The sequence below is a fragment of the Bos indicus genome, chromosome 23, assembly GCF_029378745.1.
Source record: "Bos indicus isolate NIAB-ARS_2022 breed Sahiwal x Tharparkar chromosome 23, NIAB-ARS_B.indTharparkar_mat_pri_1.0, whole genome shotgun sequence".
Taxonomy (NCBI): Eukaryota; Metazoa; Chordata; class Mammalia; order Artiodactyla; family Bovidae; genus Bos; species Bos indicus.
Genome location: NC_091782.1, coordinates 36,660,272 through 36,685,933, shown reverse-complemented (window position 1 = coordinate 36,685,933; position 25,662 = coordinate 36,660,272). Strand labels below are relative to the sequence as shown.

General features: G+C 39.1%; 1 non-coding gene across 1 annotated transcript; it reads right to left on the bottom strand.

The window, feature by feature from the left end:
- Positions 1–10,907: 10,907 nt before the first annotated feature.
- On the bottom strand, positions 10,908–11,016 carry LOC139179205 (U6 spliceosomal RNA). The gene has a single exon (XR_011563630.1). It is a non-coding gene; the product is annotated as a U6 spliceosomal RNA (small nuclear RNA).
- Between the last annotated feature and the right edge of the window lie 14,646 nt (positions 11,017–25,662).

Here is a 25,662-nt window from a genome sequence, read left to right as displayed (position 1 = left end):
CTTAGCAGCAGCAGCAGCAGTAGATACTGTAGTTCTTTTTTTTTCTTTATACTATGTAGAAGCCAACATATATAAATCAAATGTCGTGAACAGTGACTAGTAAGCAGAGTATTTTTTGAGACAGAATTGGCAAATAAAACTATAAGATATTTAAAATATCAGTTCAGTTCAGTCACTCAGTCATGTCCAACTCTTTGCGACCCCATGAATTGCAGCACACCAGGCCTCCCTGTCCATCACCAACTCCCGGAGTTCACTCAAACTCATGCCCATTGAGTCGGTGATGCCATCCATCTCATTCTGTGTCGTCCCCTTCTCCTCCTGCCCCCAATTCCTCCCAGCATCAGAGTCTTTTCCAATGAGTCAAATCTTCTCATGAGGTGGCCAAGTATTGGAGTTTCAGCTTTAGCATCAGTCGTTCCAATGAACACCCAGGACTGATCTCCTTTAAAATGGACTGGTTGCATCTCCTTGCAGTCCAAAGGACTCTCAAGAGTCTTCTGCAACACCACAGTTCAAAAGCATCATTTCTTCGGCGCTCAGCTTTCTTCACAGTCCAACTCTCACATCCATACATGACCACTGGGAAAACCATAGCCTTGACTAGATGGACTTTTGTTGGCAAAGTAATGTCTCTGCTTTTTAATGTGCTATCTATGTTGGTCATAACTTTCCTTCCAAGGACATGATAATTTGATATATGTATATATTATTTTTTAAATTTACTTTTATTTATTTATTTTTGATGTTAATGGTTTAAATTTTATTAATTCCTAGATACTGTGTGCTGTTATGTAAACATTTATTTATTTATTTATTTACTTTTTTAAAATTTTATTTTATTTTTAAACTTTACAATATTGTATTAGTTTTGCCAAATACTTTTAATTGGAGTATAATTTCTTTACAATGTGTTGGTTTCTTCTGTACAACGATGTGAATCAGCAGTAAGTATACATATATCCCCTCCCTCTTGAATCCCCCACCTGCACCCCATCCCACTTCTCCAGGTTGTCACAGAGCACTGGGTAAGCTTCCTGTGTCACAGCCACTTCCCATTGGCATCTATTAACATTTTACATATGGTAATGTACTACGTGTCAACGCTACTCTCAATTCAACTTGCCCTCTCCTTCCCCCATTGTATCCACAAGCATGTTCTCTGTCTCTCTTCCTGCCCTGAAAATAGGTTAACCAGTGCCATTTTTCTAGATTCCATATGCACGCATTAATATACAATATTTGGTTTTCTCTTTTTGACTTACTTCACTCTACATGACAGGCTGTAGGTTCATCCACCTCAGCTCAAGTGACCCAATTAACTTCTTTTTAACATTAATTAAAATTTCTTTATATAGATGTACCACAATTTCTTTATCCATTCCTCTCTCAGTTCACATCTAGATTGCTTCCATGTCCTGGCTATTGTAAACACTGTTGCAATGAATTTGAGGTACAAGTGTCTTTTTGAATTATGGTTTTCTCAGGGTATATGTCCAATAGTGGAATTTCTAGGACATATGGTAGGTTTGTTAGAACTTCCCTGATGGCTCAGCAGGTAAAGAATCTGCCTGCAATGCAGGCGTAACAGGAGATGGTTCAATCCCTAGGTCAGGAAGCTCCTCTGGAGGAGGAAATGGCAACCCACTCCACTATACTTGCCATTTCCACCTACCCCTCTGCCATAATGCTGACCTTCATTTACATATGTATTATAAAAGATTTGCCCTTTCTATTAACTTAAGTATCTTAGCTGTCATCTGACCTGTTTACCTTTTATTTTTTGAAGAGAACACAGGTAAGTTCCACTCTCTTAGCATCAATTATACAACACAATTTTATCAGTTATAATAATCATGCTATACATTAGATCCTCAGACCTTAACATTTTCACATGTTAAAATGTATAACCTTTTACAAACCCGTCCCTATTTCCTCCACTCTCCAAGCTTTGGCAATCACTCTCCTACTCGGTTTCTGACTTCCAATTTTTTTTTTTTTCAGATTCCTTACAGTTGAGATCATACAGTATCTGTCTTTCTCTAACTTATTTTACTTAGCATAAGGCTCTCCAAATTCAACCATGCTGCCACAAATGGAAGAATTTCTTTCTTTTTAAATGGCTAAATAAAATTCACATGTTTTAATCTCTTCACCTCCTGACAGATACTTAGATTGTTCCCATAATAGGTTGTTTCTTGGCTACTGTGACGGAGAAGGCAATGGCACCCCACTCCAGTACTCTTGCCTGGAAAATCCCATGGACGGAGGAGCCTGGTAGGCTATAGTCCATGGGGTCGCTAAGAATCGGACATGACTGAGGGACTTCCCTTTCACTTTTCATGTTCATGCATTGGAGAAGGAAATGGCAACCCACTCCAGTGTTCTTGCCTGGAGAATCCCAGGGACGGGGGAGCCTGGTGGGCTTCTGTCTATGGGGTTGCACAGAGTCGGACATGACTGAAGTGACTGAGAGTGAGTGAGCGAGGCTACTGTGAATATTGAGGCAATGAACATGGGAGTACAGATTTCTCTTTGAGATGATTATTTCATTTCCTTTGAATATATATTCAGAAATAAATATATATCCAGAAGTGGGATTAATGGCCATATAACAGTTCTTTATGAAATTTCGTGAGAAACTTCCAGAAGGTATTCCATGGGAGTTGCACCAATATAGATTCCTACAAATAATATATAAGACCTCCATTTCCTACACATTCTCAACCACACTTATTTCTTACTTTTTGGTAAAAGCCATTTAAACAGGAACAAGGTGGTGTATGTTGTACTTTTGATTTGCACTTCCCTGAGAGTAATGTTGAGCATCTTGTCATATACTTCCTGGGCATTCTGTATGTCTTATTTGGGGGGAAAATTGTCTATTCTGTAAAAAAATAACATGAATTTTGTGTACTGTATTTGAATATATAAAACTCAGTTACCTATCCATACACCAAAACAAATTACAGAAATACAAATAATCCCATTTACAATTGCATCAAAAAAATAAAATACTTAGAAATAAATAAAGCTGGGTGTTGAAAGATCTATGTAAAGGAAACATATTTCATATTTATTGACTGGAAGAAATAATATTGTTCATAAATCCATATTACCCAAGGCTATCTACATATTCACTGCAGTTTCTTTCAAAATTCCAAGGCATTTTTCACAAAACAGAAAAAAAAAATTCTACAACTTGTATAAAACTGTTGTTGTTGTTCAGTTGCCAGGTCATGTCTGACTCTTTGTGACTCCACAGCCTGCAACACGCCAGACTTCCCTGTCCCTTACCATCTCCTAGAATTTGCCCAAGTTCATGCCCTTTGAATTGGTGATGCCATCCAACCATCTCATCCTCTATCACCCTCTTTTTCTTCTTCCTTCAATCTTTCCCAGCATCAGGGTCTTTTCCAATGAGTCAGCCATTCACATTAGGTGGCCAATGTATTGGAGCTTCAGCATCAGCATCAGTCCTTCCGAAGAGTATTTGGGGTTGATTTCCTTTAAGGTTGACTGGTTTTGATCTCCTTGGTGCCCAAGGGACTCTCAAGAGGCTTCTACAGCACCACAGTTTGAAAAGATCAGTTCTTCAGCACTCTGCCTTCTTTATTGTCTGTCCAGCTCTTACATGTGCACATGACTACTGGAAAGAGCATAGCCTTGCTATACAGACCTCTGTCAGCAAAGTGATGTTTTTGCTTTTAACACACTGTCTAGGTTTTTCAGAACTTTGCTGCCAAGAAGCAATCGTCTTCTAATTTCGTGGCTTCAGTCACCATCCACAGTGATTTTAGAGCCCAGGAAGAGGAAATCTGTCACTGCTTCCACCTTTTCCCCTTCTATTTGCATGTAAGTGATGGGGCCAGATGCCATGATCTTAGCTTTTTTGGTATTGAATTTTAAGCCAGCTTTTTCACTCTCCTCTTTTACCCTCATCAGAAGCTCTTTAGTTCCTCTTCGCTTTCTGCAATTAGAATTGTATCATCCACATATCTGAGGTTGTTGATATTTATCCCAGCAATCTTGATTCCAGCTTTTAGGACTCATCCAGTCCAGCATTTCACATGACATGCACTGCATATAAGTTAAATCAGCAGGGTGACAATATTCAGCCTTGTCGGACTCCTTCACTCATTTTGAATCAGTTTATTGTTCCTTGTCTGCTTCTAACTGCTGGTTTTTTAAAAGCATACAGGTTTCTCATAAGACGGGTAAGGTTGTTCTGGTATGCCCATCTCCTAAAGAATTTTCCACTTTGTTGTGATCCACACAATCTGGTGAGGTCAATGAAGCAGATGTTTTTCTGGAATTCCCTTGCTTTCTCTATGTTCCAGCAAATGTTGGTAATTTAATCTCTGGTTCTTCTGCCTTTTCTAAACCCAGCTTGAACATCTGGAAGTTCTAGGTTCACATAATGCTGAAGCCTAGCCTGGAGGATTTTGAGCATAACCTTACTAGCACTGGAGATGATTGCACCTGTTCAGTGGCTTGAACATTCTTTAGTACTGCCCTTCTTGGGAATTGGGACAAGGATTGAACTCTTCCTGTCCTCTGGCCACTGCTGGCTTTTCCAAATTTTCTGACACATTGAATGGGACACTTTAATAGCATCACCTTTTAGGGTTTTAAATAGCTCTGCTGGAATTCCATCACCTCCAATAGCTTTATGGCAGCAGTGCTTCTTAAGACTCACTTGACTTTACATTCTAGAATGTCTGGCTCTGAGTGAGAAACTACACCATTGTGATTATCTGGGTCATTAAGTTATTTTTTGTATATTTCTTCTGTGTACTTTTTCCATTTCTTCTTGGTCTATTCTGCTGTATTAAATCACAAAATACCAAAGTGTCAAAGTGATCTTGAGAAAGAAGAACAAAATACAAGACTAGGGTTGTTGATTTCAAATTGTATTAGAAAGCTGTAGTAATCAAAACAGAATGATTTGCTTCTGGCACAAACACAGACACATAGATCAACAGAGCAGAACAGCGAAGCCAGAAAGAAACGCACACCCGTATATTGTCGGTTAGCTTATGAAAAAGGAGCCAAGAATATCCAGTGGGGAAGGACAAGCTTTACAAAATGGCACTGGGAAAACTGGATAGTCCTGTGAAAAAATGAAACTGTACGCCTGTCTTTTACCGTACAAAAATCAACTAAAAAGGGATTAAAAAGTTGAACATAAAACTTGAAGTGACTAAACCCCTAGAAAACACTGAGGTAATCTTCTTGCCATCAGTATTTGCAACGACTCTTGGGTTTCGCACCAAAAGCAAAGGCAACAACTGCAAAAACAAACAAGTGGAGCCACATTAAACTCCAAAGAAAGGAGCATCAGCAAAATCGAATGGCAATTCACAGATTGACAGAAGATGTTTCCAAAACATATATTTGATAAGGGCTTAATATCCAAAATACATGAGACATACAACTCAAGGGCAAAAAAACCCAAATTTTTAATGGAGTATAAGAAAAGTAAGAGTTTCAGTAAATCAAAACTAATACAATTATGTAAAGTTTAAAAATAAAATAAAATTAAAAATAAATAAATAAAGATTATACTGTGGATGAGAGACACAGCAAAGTTTTCCTTCTAGAACAACAAAAGCCTGTGCCTTCCTGGCATTACTTTCTTCATCTCCACTCACTTGTTTGACAATTACAGTTCACAGTGTATGTTCTCCAGTCAATAGCAATCACCCCACAGTGAGCTATAATGTGTACTAAGAACAGCCCCACTGGTGGTGGGGGGGGACTAACGTTTGCATACTTACTAAGGAGGAATATCAAAAGGAAGGTAATTTCCAGAGTTTACCACTCCATTGTTTTCTATGTTTCATTTCTAAATTGAGCCACCTAGTAAGGAAAATGAGTTAAGAGACCTCAATAATATATATATAGATAGAAAATCAGTTTTAAATGGGAGCATTAATGGATTATAATTTGGGGGTAATTTATTACTACTGTTTTAACTGTAGTCCTTTTGATTCTCTATTGCATCCATAAATAATTTATTATAAATATTAATAGCAACACAGGGACACATACTATTAAAGTTATAGTGAATAGAGAAAAACATAGAATATATTAGGCAAATAGTGAAAGTATGGGAAGTCAGCAATGATAGTTAAGGGCAGTATGGCCTTGAGGAAAGAAGGAAGGTTCTCAAAGTTTCTTGAAACACCTATAATGAGCCAGATGTGATGAATTGGCTTAATTTGTAAACAAGAAGCTCTACCAGAAGAAATTTAAATTCATAAGAACATTACTATGCTAAAACCAAAATTTAGACAGAGAATAGGGTAGGGTAGGGTATATAGACATTCAAAAATCTCCATTGCTTAGTGCATCAGGCACTCAAGGACCACCCTCCCTAAAGTCTTTCTCTATTGCTCACCCTACAGGTACCAGCATGAAGAAAGAGATAGCTCTACTCCACAGGCAGTTGAACCCTCTTTTATGGCCTCATGGCTTTCCTTAAGAAGCATTCCATGCAGCAGATTTCCTCCACCCCATTCCATCCGGCTGACTCCCCACGGTCAACAGGAGTCCTCTCCTTGGGATCATTCCACAATCCCCTTGGCTCCAGCTCCCAGCTTCCATGGACACCAGTGGACTTACAACCCTGTCCGAGGTATGAGAGGCTGCAGCATGGCGTGTCTATGTGGTTCTCACTCCGTTCAGACTGTCACAGATTAGTGAGTTCACTCCCCAACTGCTTTAAATGCCTCCCTCATCCCAGTGGATGGCCATGGACGCGGGGATCTCTCCCCTGTGCTTCAGCTCCCTCATCCCCAGGTGCAGGCTGGTCCCACTTGCTCTGCTCCTTCTTTCCCCTTCCTCCTTGTCCCTTCTTTCCTTTGTCCTACTGAGTTCTGTATGAATCCGGATATTCCTTCAGTAGTCAGGGAGTCCTGCCAGGATTCACCCGGTCTTCTGTGAGAACTGCTGCGTCTTTAGACGTTCTTGATGCATCGGTGGAGAGACGTGTACCCCACTTCCACCTACCCCTCCTCATCTTGTCCACTCCCATTTGTGCATGGATTAGAAACAAGTTTCCCTTTCTATTAAGTAACACTGTCATCACCACACATGTTTAACTTTTGCATTTTGAGCAGAACACAGGTAAGTTCCACTCTCTTCAGTTCAGTCAGTTATTCAATGGTGTCCGACTCTTTGTGACCCCAGGGACTGTGGCAACACAGGCTTTGCTGTCTATAACCAACTACCAGAGCTTGTTCAATCTCATGATTAGACCTCATGATTAGATCATGAAGCTCAAGCTTAGATCCTCAGACTTTATTAATTTCTTATACATGAAAATATGCAACCTTTAAAAATCTCTCCTTATTTGTCCTACCCTCCAGTCTTTGGCAATCATTTTTTCTACTCCAACTTCCATCTTTTTTTTTTTCTACTGAGATTCCTTGTAATTGAGATCATGTGGTATTTGCCTTTCTCTGACTTAGTTCACTTGGGGTGATGCCCTTCAGTTTCATCCATGTTGCCACAAATAGAAGGATTCCTTTCTTTTTCTAATGGCTAAATAATATTTACCTATATATGTCACATCACATTGTTTTAATCCATTCTCCTGTTGAAAGATACTCAGGTTGTTCCTATACCAAGGCTACTGTGAATAATGCTTCAGTAAACATGGGAATACAGATCTCTCTTTGAGACAATGATTGGGATAATGGATCACATAAGAGTTCTCTTAAATTTCTTGAGGAACCTCCACAATAAGTTTCCATGGGAGTTGCTCTGGTATACATCCCTGCCAACAGTGCATAAGCACTCCTTTTTCTCCTCAGCCTCAATAACATCTGTCATTTCTTACCTTTTGGTACTAGCCTTTCAAAAAGGTATGAGGTGATACCTGTTGTGCTTTTGATCTGCATTTCCTTTGCTTATTAGTGATGCTGAGCATCTTGTTATATACCTCTTGATCATCTAGATGTCTTATTTGTGGGAAAATGTCTATTCTTTAAAGATGGAGCATACATTATGTTTACTATATTCCAATATACGAAACTCAGTTGCTGACCTATATATCAACAACAAACTATCAGAAAGTGGAATAAAGAAAACAATCCCATTTACCATTGCATCACAAAAAGATAAAACACTTAGAAATAAACTTAAGCAAGGTGTTGAAAGGTTTTATGCAAAAACTTAAAGAAATTGATAAGAGAAATTTAAAAAGAGTTAAAAGATACATAAAGTTAGGTTGTCTATTCAATGTGTTTCTTGAGGTAGGATTTGTATTTCTATAAACTTCCTTCTTAGAACTGCTTGTGTTGCATCCTCTAGGTTTTAAATCATCGTGTTTTCATTGTTCTTTGTTTCTAGGTATGTTTTGATTTCCCTTATTTCTTCAGTAAACTGCTCATTATTTAGAAATGTGTTGCTTAATCTCCATTTGTTTGTGTTCTTTACAGTTGTTGTCTTTTTCCTATGATCGATATCTAGTCTCATAGTGTTGAGGTCAGAGAAAATGCTTGATATAATTTCAATTTCCTTAAATTTACTGAGGTTTGATTTGTGACCCAAGATGAGGAAAATGTTCCATGTGCACTTGAGAAGAAAGTGTATTCTTCTGCGTTTGGATGGAGTGTGCTGAAGATATCAGTTAGGTCTGTTTGCTCTAATATTTCCTGTTAGGCTTATGTTTCCTTATTAATTTTCTGTTCTGTTGACCTGTCCATTGGTGTAGATGTGGTATCAACATGCCTACTATTATTGTGTTACGGTCAATTTCCCCTTTTATGTCAGTTAGTGTTTACCTTATGTATTGAGGTGTTCTTATGTTGGGTACATGGATATTGAAAATTGTTATGTCTTTTTCTTGGACTGATTCCTTGACCCTTTGTTAGTGTCCTTCTTTATCTCTTATAACAGTTTTTATTTTAAGGTCTATTTTTTCTGATATGAGAATTGCCAATCCGGCTTTCTTTCTTTTTCCATTTGCATGGAATATCTTTTTCCATCCTCTCACTTTCAGTCTGTATGTGTCTCAAGGACTGAAGTGGGTCTCTTGTAGACAGCATATACAGTGGTTTTGTTTTTGTATCCATTAAGCCAGTCTGTGTCTTTTGGTAAGAATGGGAGAAGATAATAGCAAAAAAACAACTAAAAAAGGATTGCTTTCTAAAATACAAGCTGCTCAAACAACTCAGTCATCAAAAGACAAGGCAAGAACTGCAAAGATAAACTAGTGAGACCACATCAAACTCAAAACCTTCTGCATAGTAAAAGAAGCCATCAGTAAAATGAAACGGCAACCTATGCAATTAAAAAAAATATTTGCAAATCACATATTTGATAAGGACTTCATATCCACATATATATAAGAGACTCATGCAACTCATAGGAAAAGAAGTCAAACAACCCAAATTATTAAATGAGCAAAGGAAGAGTAAGTGTTTTGGAAAAATCTGAAGAGTAGACTGTAGATGACAGACACTGTAAGTTTTCCCTTCCACAGCGGAAGCCTGTGTCTTCTTGGCATTGCTTTCTTTATCTCCAATCACCTGTTCGGTGACTGCAGTTCACAGTATACATCCTTCACTCACTAGCAATCACCGTACACTGAGATGTATGTGCTAAGAATAGCCCTACTAAGTATAAAAAACTAACAATTACATACTTAATCTTGAAGCATCTAAAATCCAAGGTGATTTTCAGAATTTTCCACTCCATTGTTTTCTACATTCTGTTTCAAAATTGAAACACCTAGTAAGGAAAAATGAGTAGGGACCTCAACAATACATGGATAGAAAGTCATTTAAAACTGGGAGCATTACTTAATTATAATTTGGGGGAATGTATAATTACTAATACTACTGTAATTTTATTCCCTTTAATTCTCTGCTATACTAGGTTGGTATTTATTTAAAATAGTAATACCAACATAGAGGCACATAGTACTCCAGTTACAGTAGATTGAGAAAGACAGAGCTTATTAGGCAGGAAGTGAAATCACAGAAAATTAGCAATGGTATCAAAACAAGTGGCAGTACTGCCTAGAAAGAAAGCAGAGTTCTCTAATTTTTGGAGAAAACGCGAAGAAGCCAGATGTGGGCCAACCAGCTTAAGCTGTATACGAGAAATTGCAACAGAAGGAAAATGACGTTTATAAAAATATGCTGATGCTAAACACCAAAATCCAGACAGTAAGAGAATAGGGTAGGTTTTATGTAGATGTTGAAAACTACTCAGAGAGGTAGACATGGAAGCAAATACACTAATGAGCATCAGAAAAATTGAAGCACAAAACAGTCTGAAAAATAAATCGCAAAGAGACTTAGTAGTCTGATCAAAAGAAAAAGAGAATCAAATTAGAAAACCAAAATATAAAGACTTGTGCACGTGATAGACCCAGAGAATGCTCAGCAGAGAAAATTTTGGCCTTAGTGACCAGCGAACAGAAGCCTCCAGCATCAGGAACAAAAACCCTGGGCAGGACTCACAACTGTGTGCTTCTGGGAACAGCCTCAGTTTCAAAGTTTGGGCACTATACCACCTAAAAGTGAATGCAGACAAGGATTATAGCTTGCTATGACACTGAATCACAGACAATAGTGTATGTCAGTTTATTTTTCTCATTCAACTATAAAGTTAATGAATTACTAACCAATGATAATTGATGCCATCAATTATCAGTTTCCAGTCAGACCCTCTTTAATCATACAGTGGATATCTGAACCTGTTATATGATCCCCAGTAACAGTTTTAATAATTAAATTTATAGATGTTTAACTGAAGGGGAATTGCTTTACAACACTGTACTGCTTTTGGCCAAACATCAGCATGAATCAGCCATAGGTATACCTATGTCCCCCCAAATTTCAACCTCCTTTCCACCTTGCTTCCTGTCCCACCCCTCAAAATTGTAACAGAAAAATATGGAAGGCTTCACAAATTTGTGTTTCATCCTTGGGCAGGAGCTATGCTAATCTTCTCAGTATTATTCCAATTATGTAATATATGTGCTACCAAAGCAAACACAGATCTAACATTTTAACAGAAAAAAAATCATATAGTTAGTCATCTACCAATAAATGATCAATTACATTAGGAATTAGGGTATTCTGCTACATTTGCTGCCTCTTATAAAATCGAATTTTATGAGGTTCAAAGTTCCATGAAGAAATTAAGCATATAACACATGTATACATGCACAGAAATATATGCATACAAATACGTCTATGTTATACAAGGTATTATTCTCCTTACCTGTCACAATAAGCTCTTTAGTTGATGAGATAGGTAGCCCCAAATTCCTCCAACTTATATGTCTCCTTTTTGAGAACCACTTCTTTTATTTTCATCACCCAATTTTAAATGACCAGTTTATTATTAGATACCATGCCCCTTTAAACTAACTAAGAGCAGAGAAAACCTAGTAAATGCTGATATCTTATCCTTAATTAAATTATCACTCTTCTGGTAAATTGAAAAAAGAATCATGTTCAAATCTCATTCAGGATGATAAAATCTTTATTTTATCAGTTATCTTTTCCAAACTCAATTCTTGCTCACTTTAGTCTTAAATTCTGCTTACTTAAAAAGGTCAGAAAGGAAAAGTAATATTAAAATCATGCTTGCAAGAGCCTATGATTTTATGCTTCTGTTGGCCAAAGGTAGGGCCAGGAATAATTTCTGAAATAATACAATACATCGTGAAAGCATGAAGGTCTAGTTCTACTGTCAAAGAGGAGATGTTTGAAGCCGGTTCAAAAACTAAGCCCCATGGGTTGTCAGGATGTACTCCAGACCAGACTGATAAATTTTGTCCCTAAATAGTCAAAAGTCAGGAAAGGGCACGCCTTATTCACAGAGCCAATGACATTGTCTTGGGTGCTGACCAGGTAATAGTCTTGTATTACCATTTGGAGATTTATTTTCTGTTTTCTCAAAAAAACAAATGTAATGAGAAGGTTAAAGATGCATAAAAGTAGAAGAGCTGTCAAGGTGCCTAGAAGAAAGGCTAGCCAGGAGAACCAGGCCCCCACACTGATAATTGTCAAAGACTGTAACAGTGCGTATTTTATACACAGAGCAAAACAAGTGGATAAAACCAATGTTCTAGGGTCACTGCTGTTTTGCAGTCAAAGACAAAATATTTTTCTCTTTAAGCAGAGTCATCACAGCTCCTGATGTGGTCCTGGTTACACACATGCAGACCGAGGGCCACAGGCATGTGTGATGTGACATCAGGAAGTGAACAGATGAGTGTATTGGTGCCCAGTCACCTGCATATGCTAATAATGGGACCTGGGGAAAATTACTTGCCCTCTCTAAGTCATTGCATCTTCATTAACATAACTTGATGATCATAGTGAAGATTAAGGCTATCTCACAGGGTTACTGTGAAACACAAATTTTAAGATGTTTTAAAGCTTTTGGAAAAGTATCATAGACATGCATGGGGTTTTAAGGTGAGTGAGCAGATCCAAGGTACAATATCCTTATTCTCTTAATATTCTCTCTGTACTCTGTAGTAGCGATCAGTCAGTCATGTGTTTACTCTTACCCCAGCATGATGGTAAACCACACAGATCAACTGGACTTTTCTTGTCATTTCAGTGTCTAAAATGCAGGCATTAGTCAATGTAGAGTGAAAAAATTACACACTCTTAGAGGGCCTCACTGCTCAGAGTCTGCAGAGTCCCAACACTAAACTGTCTTTAAAAAAATGGCCTAAAAACTCTGGCTCAGAATTAAGTTCCAAATGTTTGGAGAGCACAGAAGTACTTCTGGGAGCAATACAAAAATGCAGGGAGTAACCTATTCTCCAACTCTCTATCTGTGCAAATATCATCATCCATGTAAATTTACACAGAAGGGACTCCTTCTTCCCCACCCCAGGTACTGCAGCACCAACTCTTGCTCAGAGCAACAGGGAAGGAGAAGGCTTCCCTCCACAGGAGGGGTTTGATAAACTAAGGTGACTGTATCATCTCAGAATGGCTCATGTTTTTATTTAAGCAGGGTCCTGCTTGCTCCATCTGCTGGTCATGTCTAATCTGCTCTTGTGCCAAGGCAACTTATGCCCATCCTGCAATCATGACGTGTTTGACTTCCCCCTGAAAACACTTACAGATGTTTATTGATACCGCCAGGCTGTCCCATGATATCCATAACCTTTCCACCATAATGCTCAATGAGTTTTAAGTACTGTGGTAGTGGTGGTTTAGATGCTAAGTCGTGTCCGAGTCTTGCAACCCCATGGACTGTAGCCCGCCAGGCTCTGAGATGGAACCTGGCATAAGTGACTGGGCTATACTGTCCTTTAAACAAGAAGGCTGCATTAGGCAAACTTCAAATAACACAGTCTTTATGTCAAAGAAGCTGTCTGCTGATAAGATGTGGAAATAGAAGAAAGGATCGGTTTTGTGAAATCTCAAAGATTCATAAGAAGTGCAATAACTTTTTCAATTTCCTTTTATTCATTTTCTTTTTTAAATTTCCAAAATAAATGATTTTGTATTTGTCAGCTAGGAATGCCATAAAATAATGCAATAAACTCAGTGAAATAAATAACAGAAATTTATTTCCTCACAGTTCTAGGGGCTAGAAGTACCAGATAAGGGTGCCAGCAAGGTGAGGTTCTGATAAGAACTCTTTCCTCCCAGGCTGGCTTCTCCGTTTGTCCTCACACAGAGTGGTGGGTGGGGAAGAGAGAGAGAGGAAAAGTCACAGAGACACAGAGAAAATTCTCTGGTGTTTCGCTTCATGAAGACACTAAACCTATTGGATCAGTGTTCCACCCTAAGAGCTCAGTTAACGTTAATGGACTTCTCTGGTGGCTCAGATGGTAATGAATCTGTCTGCAATGTGAGAGACTTGGGTTCTGTCCCTGGGTCTGGAAGATTCCCTGGAGAAGGGAACGGCAAGCCACTCCAGTATTCTTGCCTGAGAACTCCCATGGACAGAGGAGTCTGGTGGGCTACAGTCCATGGATCCCAAAAAGTCAGAACCTTTTTCAAAACACAGTACTTTGGTATTTAGGGCTCTAACACATGAATTTGAAGAACACAGATTCAGCCCACAGTACTACCTGACACAAAGCACTTTCAGGTGGGACTGGGGAAAAGGAAGCGTGTTGATTTTCTGGTCCTTCAGTGTCTCTCTGGGCTTTCTTATCCAGGCTCAGAGTAAATAGCCAATAAATGAGAACTGCTCTGCAGTGAACTGGGTGGATGGAGCATGTTAAACAAAGCTGAATCCCGGTCACAAAAACGAATACTGGTAGTTTTTTTTAATGCTACAAATTATTGTTTTAAGATTTACAGTGAATAGCTTTAGAGCTACAGTAGAAGGAGAGTTTACAATTGGAAACAATTATTCTCTTTCTGAGGAAGGTATTTGAAAGTTGTGTGTTAATTCTTTTAGTCAATCAAGGAGCACACAGTAGAGCAGACAGCTAATAAAAAGCGGTGCTAAAGGTTTCTACTAAGTTCATGTAGTCCTTTTTTCTCACTACTTTTTGCTTCATCCTCCATTTTTGACTGTCCATTTTTTTTCCCAACTCTTCCAAGTAATCTCTTGAAATGTTCATAACTTTCACTAAAGATTACTTTTTCTCTATCAATATGTTAGCTAGATTTTTCTACTCTTATTATTCTTAGTCCATTGCTTAGTATTTCCTGTTACTTTATGCCATGTTTTTCTGACGTACTATTTTGTCAGCATAAAAAAGATTGTATTCTGCACCTGGAATGAACACTAAGCTTTTGGTGTGCGGATTCAGAGATAAGTCAGAGTCATAACTGTATAACACCGTATAAGGGAATATATTGGTTCTAACCCACAGTAAACAAGAGGTTAAATGGTAAAATATAGGTGCATGCATGCATTCTAAGCCACTTCAGTTGTGTCCAACTCTTTGCGGCCCTACTGACTGTAGCCCAGCAGGCTCCTCTGTCCATAGGATTGGCCAGGCAAGAATACCGGAGTATGCTGCTGTGCCCTCTTGCAAGGAATGCACTTCACCTAGGGATCAAACCTGAGTCTTCTTATATCTCCTGCATTGGCAGGAATGTTCTTTCCCACTACCGTCACCTGGGGGGCACCAATTATTGGTACTTATGTACTATAGTTGGTTCAAATACTAAGAAAAAAAAAGATAATGATAAAACAGAGAAGGGGAAAGTTTAAACTTAGAAAAGTTTTATGTAAATCATATGTATAGAGACAATGTATAGAAAAAGTAGGAAAGGAATGACTTTCAAATTTTGTGATGCCCCCCTATTAAAAAAATTACACATCTATCACGCATGTTAGTGTTCTGTTAATGGGTTCATCTACTGAATGCCCAACAATACTAACTAATTGCATGATCACTTTCAGGATGAAAAATATGCCCAGGGCAAACAGTACGATATCAATGCCACCAAGAGCTGCCACACCAATTCCCTTCATACTCCTGAAGAAAGAGAAAAAGCCCAACAGATGAACATGAGTCTTTCACCTGGGTTTTTTTTTTACCAGATCAAATGAGACAGTATGTAGCTTACCAGGCTTCAGATTATCAGAGGTAATGGTAAGTGTACATACAGAAAAAGCTGAAGGAATTGTAAGCAACTGAAGATAAATTACATTATGCAATTAATGAAGCATAAGCAGAAACAAGGGATGACTAAAGATATGTAGAAGCAACATAAATAACAGATCTATAAATTGTCCATGCAGACATGTTTAGTTCAAACAATGCATGAGACACAGGATTACAGCTATTATACTGTATGAAAACAGGAAATGAATGGGAATTTTCATGTATAAAATATAAGATTGCAAAATTCATGAAATGTAAGAAACACACCCAGTTTTGAGTACTCCATGTTACTAGTGACTGCTACGTGGGGTCCTATATGGCACCATCTGAGCCATCGCGTCTTCCTTTCAAGGCTCTCCTGATTCTGCTTCTACTTCTCTGACACCTCCTTCACTCGTCATTCTCAATGACTCTTCTGTCACCTTTTATTCTTAATTTGTAAGTCTCCCCCAAATGGCCTATAAACATTGCCTTGCTTCTCATGGCCACAACAATCGCCTCTGTTCTGAGGACAACACAGTTTACATGTCAAGCCTCAATCATTTATGGCAGCTCCAAATTTTCACTGTTATAATCTCTCCTTTCTGATTTCCTGCATTATCCTTCATCCTAACATTATTTAATATATCTTCACATGCATCCCCCCTTAAAATACTATCTTCTCTCTCTACAACTTTCTTAATGATACCAAAATTCTTTTCCTCTGTTAAGCTCACTAATAAAGAGGATGATCAAGTAAAGGAAAAATGTCAAAGTGGAGGAGGAGGAGGGATTTTTCAATAAGGTTAAATTTAAAGTTTATTGAGAGTTACTACATGGACATACATTTTATAAGCACTTTATGTGCATTACTATATTTAATCCTATTCAGTTCTCTGTAAAACAGTTCATGGCTGTAAAGAAATCAAGCATATTAACTAGAGATCTTCAGCCCCTGGGATTTTCAGGCTCAATTCTGCCAGTAGTAGTGAACTAGGGGGGACCCTCCACTGTGAATCCCACTGATGCTGTTACTAAAGACAACGCTGTTCCATTTTCTGCCCGGACACATGTCAACAAAACAGACTGTTCTGATTTCAGCAGGGGGCTGGTGTTGGGATCAGCTGAGGAGAGAAGCCTGTTTAGGAATATCATGTCTTCCTCATTGTTTCTTTGTTCTAATATCATACAACAATTATCGATCAAAAATCAATATGAAAGACTCATCTGATTCATTAATACGAATGAATCACTGGGTGACAATTATGTGGGCACAGGTGGAATCCCTCTTTCCTGGGTCAGGCACTGCAGCACATACTCACTTGCGTAAATACTTAGATTCTCTCACGGAAATATACAAACACAAAAGAACTCACTGAGTGGTGGTAGAATTTCAGAGGAAAAAGGAAAATTCTTTATGTTATAAATTAGAACACATCAGAGGAATCAGTTCCTAAAATAACCTAGATGTTTAAAAATTCAGCCAAGTGTGAACTAATAGCTTACATTTTATACTTTTGCAACTTTTACTACCTTCAAAAATCTCTGCATACACATAGGAATAACCAAAAGTTTTTTAGGTCAGCTGCTCTGAGCAAAGATCACATGTTACCAAAACCAGTGAATTGTGATTATTTTAATGAGATTGTTTCTTATGGTTGCTTAGAATGAAGACCTTAGTAAGTGGACACTCATGTTACTGTACTCCTGGAATAGACCTCTGTATCATCTAGTCAAAGAGCTGCTGAGTTTGAAAGAAGTCTGAGATGCTATCCTACAAGTGCCATAGACAATGAGAAAAATTCAGACAAACTACAAGGATTCATAGAGAGGCAATTCAGCCAGGTGAGCGTCCTGCAGAGGGTTTTCTTGCTTTCTTCATGAATAAAAGAGTGACCTCTGTAATGCGTAAGGAGTTTGGAAATATCTCATTTTGTAAGAAAAAGATTCATGACTTCTATATTCTAGACTCCTACTACATAAAGCAGGAGCCTAGTCATTCATAGTGATAAATTCTACTGTAAAGGAATCAGAATTTCACTGCAATTTTTGACATGTGCAGCCTTCCCTGCATTGTATACAATTCCACCAAAAGCTTGCTTCTTCCTGGGCACAGGTGGTTGAAGTATTTTCAAAAGTAAGACAGCAAGAGTACAGAATTTCCAAGATCAGCATTTTCTTCAAAGTAACCCAGGACATCTGCTATTCAAATTCCACTTGTCTTCTTTCTCTGTTCTCCTCAAATCAAAGGAAGAGAGTGGGAAGGAAGGAAAGAGAAAGTTAAAACAACTTGAGTTATGTTTCTACTTTTTAGATTCTTAATAGTTTTCTCATAGGCTGGCTCCAAAATCCATATCTAGAGAGTTTTATATTTGTATGTCTTCCCCAGATCACAATTAGATAATTAGAAGGGACAAAATAAGCTAACTAATAAAATGCATAAGATGCCATTATCTTTTGGGTGTCCAGATTATTTTTCCAGTCAGGTGGAAGATGTACAAGGCTCGTATTTACTGGTCAGGACTCCCATCCCTGACGTCCAGCGATGAAGATAGGCATCATTCTGAATTTTATAACCTATCCCAGTGCCTGCACAGGGATTCACATAAAGTTGACATGTACATCAAGATCCTGGCGTGCCGAACCCACAAAACGTGCTAAATCCACATCCATCCCATCCAGCTCTGAGATGGTCATAATGATCTATCCCATAGCAAGCTTCTTTGAAATTTACAGCTCTTTAATGCATGCTCTGTGAAATGGGTCTTCTCTTAAAAAATAAACACAGACTCTGTAGAGATGTCAAAATCTAAGAGGGCAATTTGTTGACATTTCCTATCTTCATTTAATAGAAAATCAAAAGAAAATCCACGCCTACAATTGAAAGAATGAAGCTCCTATTAAAATTAGTTACAAATAGAGGAAGCTGGCATTACAAAGAAGACCATTAAAAATTACTTAAGAATCACAGCCACTTCAAGTGGGTCAAGTTATTAGAATCAAAGAATTAGACAATTGTTCATGGTTCTGGTCATGCTACCAAGAAGACTGAATTCTCGGGATTCTTTATGAAACCCAGCCATGATCTGTCAGCCAACTATCACAGTGTTATACCAGACAATATAAATGCTTGGCACCTTTGTATAAATAGCATGAGCTTTACTGAACTGTCTAAAGATTGTTAGGATGCTGTCGTAGTCCTTCTGGGTTGCTATAACAAAATATCACAGGTTTTAAAACAATAAAATGGATTTCCACAGCGTGGTCATGCAGGGTCCATTCTGGTCACACACTTCTTACTATATCCTCACATGGCAGAGGGCTTGGGAGCTCTGTATGTCTCTTATATATATAAGTGGTCATCTCAGTGAAGAGGCTCCATCCTTATAACTCCATCACCTCACAAAGGCACCACCTATGGATGGGACTCAGGATTTCATCATATGATATTTCTGGGGGACACAAAGGCTGAGACCATAGCGGATACAAAGGTGAACTGGCTCATCCTCCTGCACTGGCTGTCATCACCCACACTCCATTGCATCCTCATTTCCAGCATCACCTTGCAGCCATTCCATACATTCTATCACTCTGGGTTTCACAAGTCCAGGTCAGTCAAGTGTCAGCTCCATCTCATATTCAGCCTATTCAATGTCTCCCTCTCCCCTGCTGAGGCCCAGGGGACCTACCAGGAAGTGCAGATGTGTCCATTTTTGCAAGGTTCCTTCTCTCTCCCTCTCTGGATCTTCTTCCTTGGGCCATGTTGAAACAGGGTAAATGGTAACAAGATGGGAAAGTTCTGACATCACTGACTTACATGGTGCTGTTGTAGCCTTCTCTTGGTCCAGATAGACTGATCTGAAATTCCCCCTGACTGACAAGTGTTTCTCTTCTGGTGTATCCCTTTGATTTTCCAGGACATTCACAAGTTGGTGATCCCCAACTTCATATTTCTTTTTTAATCAGGGTATATATTCTGGAACCCACAACTCCCCACCTGCAGTATTCACCAGAGCCTCTCTGTTTCCCTCAATCTGCAAGCACCATCTGGAGAAAATTAAGTAGCCCACAGTTAGATACCTACTAACTGACCCACAGAAACTCATGTATCATAAACACTCTGAACAATTGAATGGCAGATACTGGTGTGCATCTGTCCACTGCCAGGAGCCTCTGGACAATTGTCCAACTGGTCACATAGACACCAAGTAGATCAGAACGCTGGATTTAAAAACACATTTATCTGAGAAGTGAGATGCCATTCTCTCTTTCTTTTAGAGTAACTATCCTTGTCATTAATTATTTGGCCTTACATACCTGCCCTAGAAGGTCCCTGAATTATAAAATCCTCCAAATAGAGTGATTCTCTACTAAGACTGGATCAGTGTGACTGGATTAGCATTTCTCAGCCTCTTCAACAGCCTCCAAACAACCTGGGATGAGGGCCAATTTCTTGACTGGCTCTGCTAAGAAGTCAGTGATGTTGCTGGACTGATGTTGCAGCATTTTTAGGGCTTTAGCAGTAATTTTTAGTAAACAGAAAATGGGAAATCAAAAAGTATAAGGAAAAGTGGGATGAATAAGAGGGAAGGAAGAGAGAGACAGAAGGAAGGAAGAGCAGCAAAGGGAAAGTGAGTCAAGGACTTGGGTAGTAAAAGATGAAATGCTGTTCAGTTCAGTTCAGTTGCTCAGTCATGTCTGACTCTGTGAACCCATGAATTTCAGCATGCCAGGCCTCCTGTCCATCATCAACTCCTGGAGTTCACCCAGACTCACGTCCATCAAGTCAGTGATGCCATCCAGCCATCTCATCCTCTGTTATCCCCTTCTCCTCCTGCCCCCAATCCCTCCCAGCATCAGAGTCTTTTCCAATGAGTCAACTCTTCACATGAGGTGGCCAAAGTACTGGAGTTTCAGCTTTAGGATCAGTCCTTCCAAAGAATACCCAGGGCTGATCTCCTTCAGAATGGACTGGTTGGATCTCCTTGCAGTCCAAGGGACTCTCAAGAGTCTTCTCCAACACCACAGTTCAAAAGCATCAATTCTTCGGTGCTCAGTTATCTTCAGAATCCAACTCTCACATCCATACATGACCACAGGAAAAACCATAGCCTTGACTAGACGGACCTTTGTTAGCAAAGTAATGTCTCTGCTTTTGAATATGCTATCTAGGTTGGTCATAACTTTCCTTCCAAGGAGTAAGCATCTTTAAATTTCATGACTGCAATCACCATCAGCAGTGATTTTGGAGTCCCAAAAAATAAAGTCTGACACTGTTTCCACTGTTTCCCTATCTATTTCCCATGAAGTGATGGGTCCAGATGCCATGATCTTCGTTTTCTGAATGTTGAGCTTTAAGCCAACTTTTTCACTCTCCTGTTTCACTTTCATCAAGAGGCATTTTAGTTCCTCTTCACTTTCTGCCATAAGGGTGGTGTCATCTGCATATCTGAGGTTATTGATTTTCTCCTAGCAATCTTGATTCCAGCTTGTGATTCTTCCAGCCCAGCATTTCTCATGATGTACTCTGTATATAAGTTAAATAAGCAGGGTGACAATAAACATCCTTGACGTACTCCTTTTCCAATTGGAACCAGTCTGTTGTTCCATGTCCAGTTTTAACTGTTGCTTCCTGACCTGCATATAGGTTTCCTAAGAGGCAGGTCAGGTGGTCTGGTATTTCCATCTCTTTCAGAATTTTCCACAGTTTATTGTGATCCACACAGTCAAAGGCTTTGGCATAGACAATAAAGCAGAAATTGATGTTTTTCTGAAACTCTCTTCCTTTTTCCATGATCCAGTGGATGTTGGCAATTTGGTCTCTGGTTCCTCTGCCTTTTCTAAAACCAAATTGAACATCTGGAATTTCATGGTTCACGTATTGCTGAAGCCTGGCTTGGAGAATTTTGAGCATTACTTTACTAGCATGTGAGATGAGTGCAATTGTGCAGTAGTTTGAGCATTCTTTGGCATTGCCTTTCTTTGGGATTGGAATGAAAACTGACCTTTTCCAGTCCTGTGGCCAAATTTGCTGGCATATTGAGTGCAGCACTTTCACAGCATCATCTTTCAGGATTTGAAATAGCTCAACTAGAATTCCATCACCTCTACTATCTTTGTTCATAGTGATGCTTTCTAAGGCCCACTTGACTTCACATTCCAGGATATCTGGTTCTAGGTGAGTGATCACACCATCATGATTATCTGGGTCATGAAGATCTTTTTTGCATAGTTTTTCTGTGTATTCTTGCCACCTCTTCTTAATATCTTCTGCTTCTGTTAGGTCTATACCATTTCTATCCTTTATCGAGCCCTTCTTTGCATGAAATGTTCCCTTGGTATCTCTAATTTTCTTGAAGAGATCTCTAGTCTTCCCTATTCCGTTGTTTTCCTCTATTTCTTTGCATTGATTGCTGAGGAAGGCTTTCTTATCTCTTCTTGCTATTCTTTGGAACTCTTCATTTAGATGCTTATATCTTTCCTTTTCTCCTTTACTTCTCACTTCTATTCTTTCACAGCTATTTGTAGGCCTCCCTAAACAGCCATTTTGCTTTTTTGCATTTCTTTTCCATGGGGATGGTCTTGATCCCTGTCTCCTGTACAGTGTCATGAACCTCCATCCATAGTTCATCAGGCACTCTATATATCAGATCTAGTCCCTTAAATCTATTTCTCACTTTCACTGTATATCATAAGGAATTTGATTTCGGTCATACCTGAATGGTCTAGTGGTTTTCCCTACTGTCTTCACTTTAAGTCTGAATTTGGCAATAAGAATTTCATGATCTGAGCCACAGTCAGCTCCCAGGCTTGTTTTTCTGACTATAAAGAGCTTCTCCATCTTTGGCTGCAAAGAATGTAATCAATCTGATTTCAGTGTTGACCATCTGGTGATGTCCATGTGTAGAGTCTTCTCTTGTGTTGTTGGAAGACGGTGTTTGTATAACCAGTGCATTCTCTTGGCAAAACTCTTTTAGCCTTTGCCCTGCTTCATTCTGTATTCCAAGGCCAAAGTTAACCTGTTACCCCAGGTGTTTCTTGACTTTTTACTTTTCCATTCCACTCCCCTATAATGAAAAGGACATCTTTTTAGGGTGTTAGTTCTAAAAGATCTTGTAGGTCTTCATAGAACTGTTCAACTTCAGCTTCTTCAGCATTACTAGTTGGGGCATAGACTTGGATTACTGTGATATTGAATGGTTTGCCCTGGAAACGAACAGAGATCTTTCTGTCATTTTTGAGATTGCATCCAAGTACTGCATTTTCGACTCTTTTGTTGACCATGATGGCTACTCCATTTCTTCTAAGGGATTCCTGCCCACATTAGTAGATATAATGGTCATCTGAGTTAAATTCACCCATTCCAGTCCATTTTAGTTCACTGATTCCTAGAATGTCGATGTTCACTCTTGCCATCTCCTGTTTGACCAATTCCAATTTGCCTTGATTCATGGACCTAACATTCCAGGTTCCTATGCAATATTGCTCTTTACAGCATCGGACCCTGCTTCTATCACCAGTCACATCCACAACTGGGTATTGTTTTTGCTTTAGCTCCATGCCTTCATTCTTTCTAGAGATATTTCTCTACTGATCTCCAGTAGCATATTGGGCTCTCACCAACCTGGGGAGTTCGTCTTTCAGTATTCTATCATTCTGCCTTTTTCATACTGTTCATGGGGTTCTCAAGGCAAGAATACTGAAGTGGTTTGCCATTCCCTTCTCCAGTGGACCACAGTCAGACCTCTCCACCATGACACGTCTGTCTTGGCTGGCCACACACGGCATGGCTTAGTTTCATTGAGTTAGACAAGGCTGCGGTCCGTCTGATTAGATTGAGTAATTTTCTGTGCAGACCCCCCAGAAGCATGCCGGCTGTGACGGACCACACAGAAGCATGGCAGAGAGGAGCTACCCCATGTCTGAGGTCAGGGGCGGTGGCACAGGAGCGGCTGAGAGGAGCTACCCCACGTCCAAGGTCAGGGGCAGCGGCCTAGAGGAGCAACCCCATGTCCAAGGAGTGGAGGCTGCGTGGGCACAGGAGGGCCGAGAGGAGCTACTCCACGTTCAAGGTCAGGAGGGGCGGCCGAGGAGATACCCCTCGTCCAAGGTTAGGAGCAAGTGCTGGGCTTTTCTGGAGCAGCCGTGAAGAGATACCCCACGTCCAAGGTAAGAGAAAACCAAGTAAGATAGTAGGTGTTGCGAGAGGCACCAGAGGGCAGACACAATGAAACCATAATCACAGAAATGCTGTTAGAACACTTTATTTTTAAAGACTCAAATATATATGCTTTAATATCCTAGGAGCAAATATCTCATACATATTCCCTTTTATTTCCATTTTCTCTTCTCTCCTTTTTTCTGAAATTGTTCTTTATATTAGGAGTATTCTTTTGTTGTTACTAAAGGCCACAGTTCTAGAAATGAGCAAAGCTTGGCAACTCTTCAGGGCAGAATCCAGCCAAATTATCTTCTTTTAGGCGAAGACACCTTTCACCTACATACAGGAACACTGTCCAGCAAAACCAACCTCTTCTCTCATAGGCAGGGTTATTCTTGCCTGAGTCCTGCCCCTGACTCTACCTGGGATGACCCAAACCTTTTAGAACATGACAGAATACTCTGCCCCAAAGCAATCTATCAATCCCTCCTTAGGCCCCTTCATGCATGTAAAGTGTCAGCTTTCTTGTACTTTCACTTTCTTTTTTCAAAAGGTAAAAGACCATGAAAAAACCCTGTAAGCACTTTCTAAGTCATTTACTGCCCAAAACATCTAATTCTATTTTGTTACTTGCTTAACTTTCTTTCCTTCAATGTTAGATATTTCCAGCAGAGTGGATGGTGTTTATTACAGGGAAAATTTGGCAATAAGGGGGACAGTGCAATTGGAGGAAACATACACTCACCAATAGACCATACATCTTCATGTATTTGTCTCTTATAAAATTTATTTCAAGCATAAATTTAGGACTTTACATCAAGTACAGAGGTGGTGACATTGAGAGCTCTATGCTTGCTTGACAGTGACAATTAAAGTGAATACTGTAGATTTCAGACAATATTTAACAGATCCTATAGAGTCAGTCAGGAATAGCCAAAGAGGGGATATTTGGACAGAATTTAACAATCACTCCCTTGCCATCCAGAAAGCATTGATTTCCCCCTCTTTTACAGATTTCCATGTAAGATTACATTTGAAGAAATGGCCCTGCTATATTAAATTCAGTAGCAGTGGTTACCGAATGGAAACAAATAAATGAAGAACTTCTGAAGTTCACTGACCTTATAGATTAGTAAGTCACATGTCATGGATACAGTGAGACTTAAACTGAGGTTTAAAAACATTTATTTTTTTCAGTAGTAGACCCGCAAGTTGTGAAAAAGCAGAGGGTGATATAAACACACAAATTGCTACATTACATTGTAGAGTGAAAAACAATAAGATGTGATGTGAACACGGTGCTGCAGTGGATTGAAGTAAAGCTAGGAGCCATCTAAGTGTGTCATAGGAGTGACACAAATGGGATGGCTTTATGATACAGTTTTGAAAGTTTGATGGGATATTGAGTGGAAAAATAGGAAAGCGGTATATCTGTCAATTCATTTAGGATCATCTTATGAAAAAGGATCTCTGACATCTTAGATCAAGGAAACTGAGATATTAATATGTATAGCATTATAAGGTATTAGTGAATAATCAAGTCTGACAAAAACACAAGAAATGTTCATGTTTTACCATACATGTTGTATCTCTCATGACTATGTTCCCATGATATACTGTATATATTATTGTAGGGTTAGAGTGGAGAAATACTTGTATGGATTTTTATGCATTAGGGAGAATCATATATGTCAATTTGGAGAGTTTGTCTTTATTCTACAAAGCAACAGAAAACCAAGAACATTTAGTCCAAGAGACCAGAATGTCCAGAATTAGAAAAGAGAAACTTCAATGTGGATTGAGGAGTTGTGGCTGTTGGGGCTGGTAGAGAAAGAGAAAGAGACCAGAAAGAATATTATGACACTAAAAATCAAAGAGGGCTCTGCCAAGTGAAAAGTAGCAAAGGATGTGAGAGATACAGGAAATGAAATAGACCTTGACCACATGCAAGGAA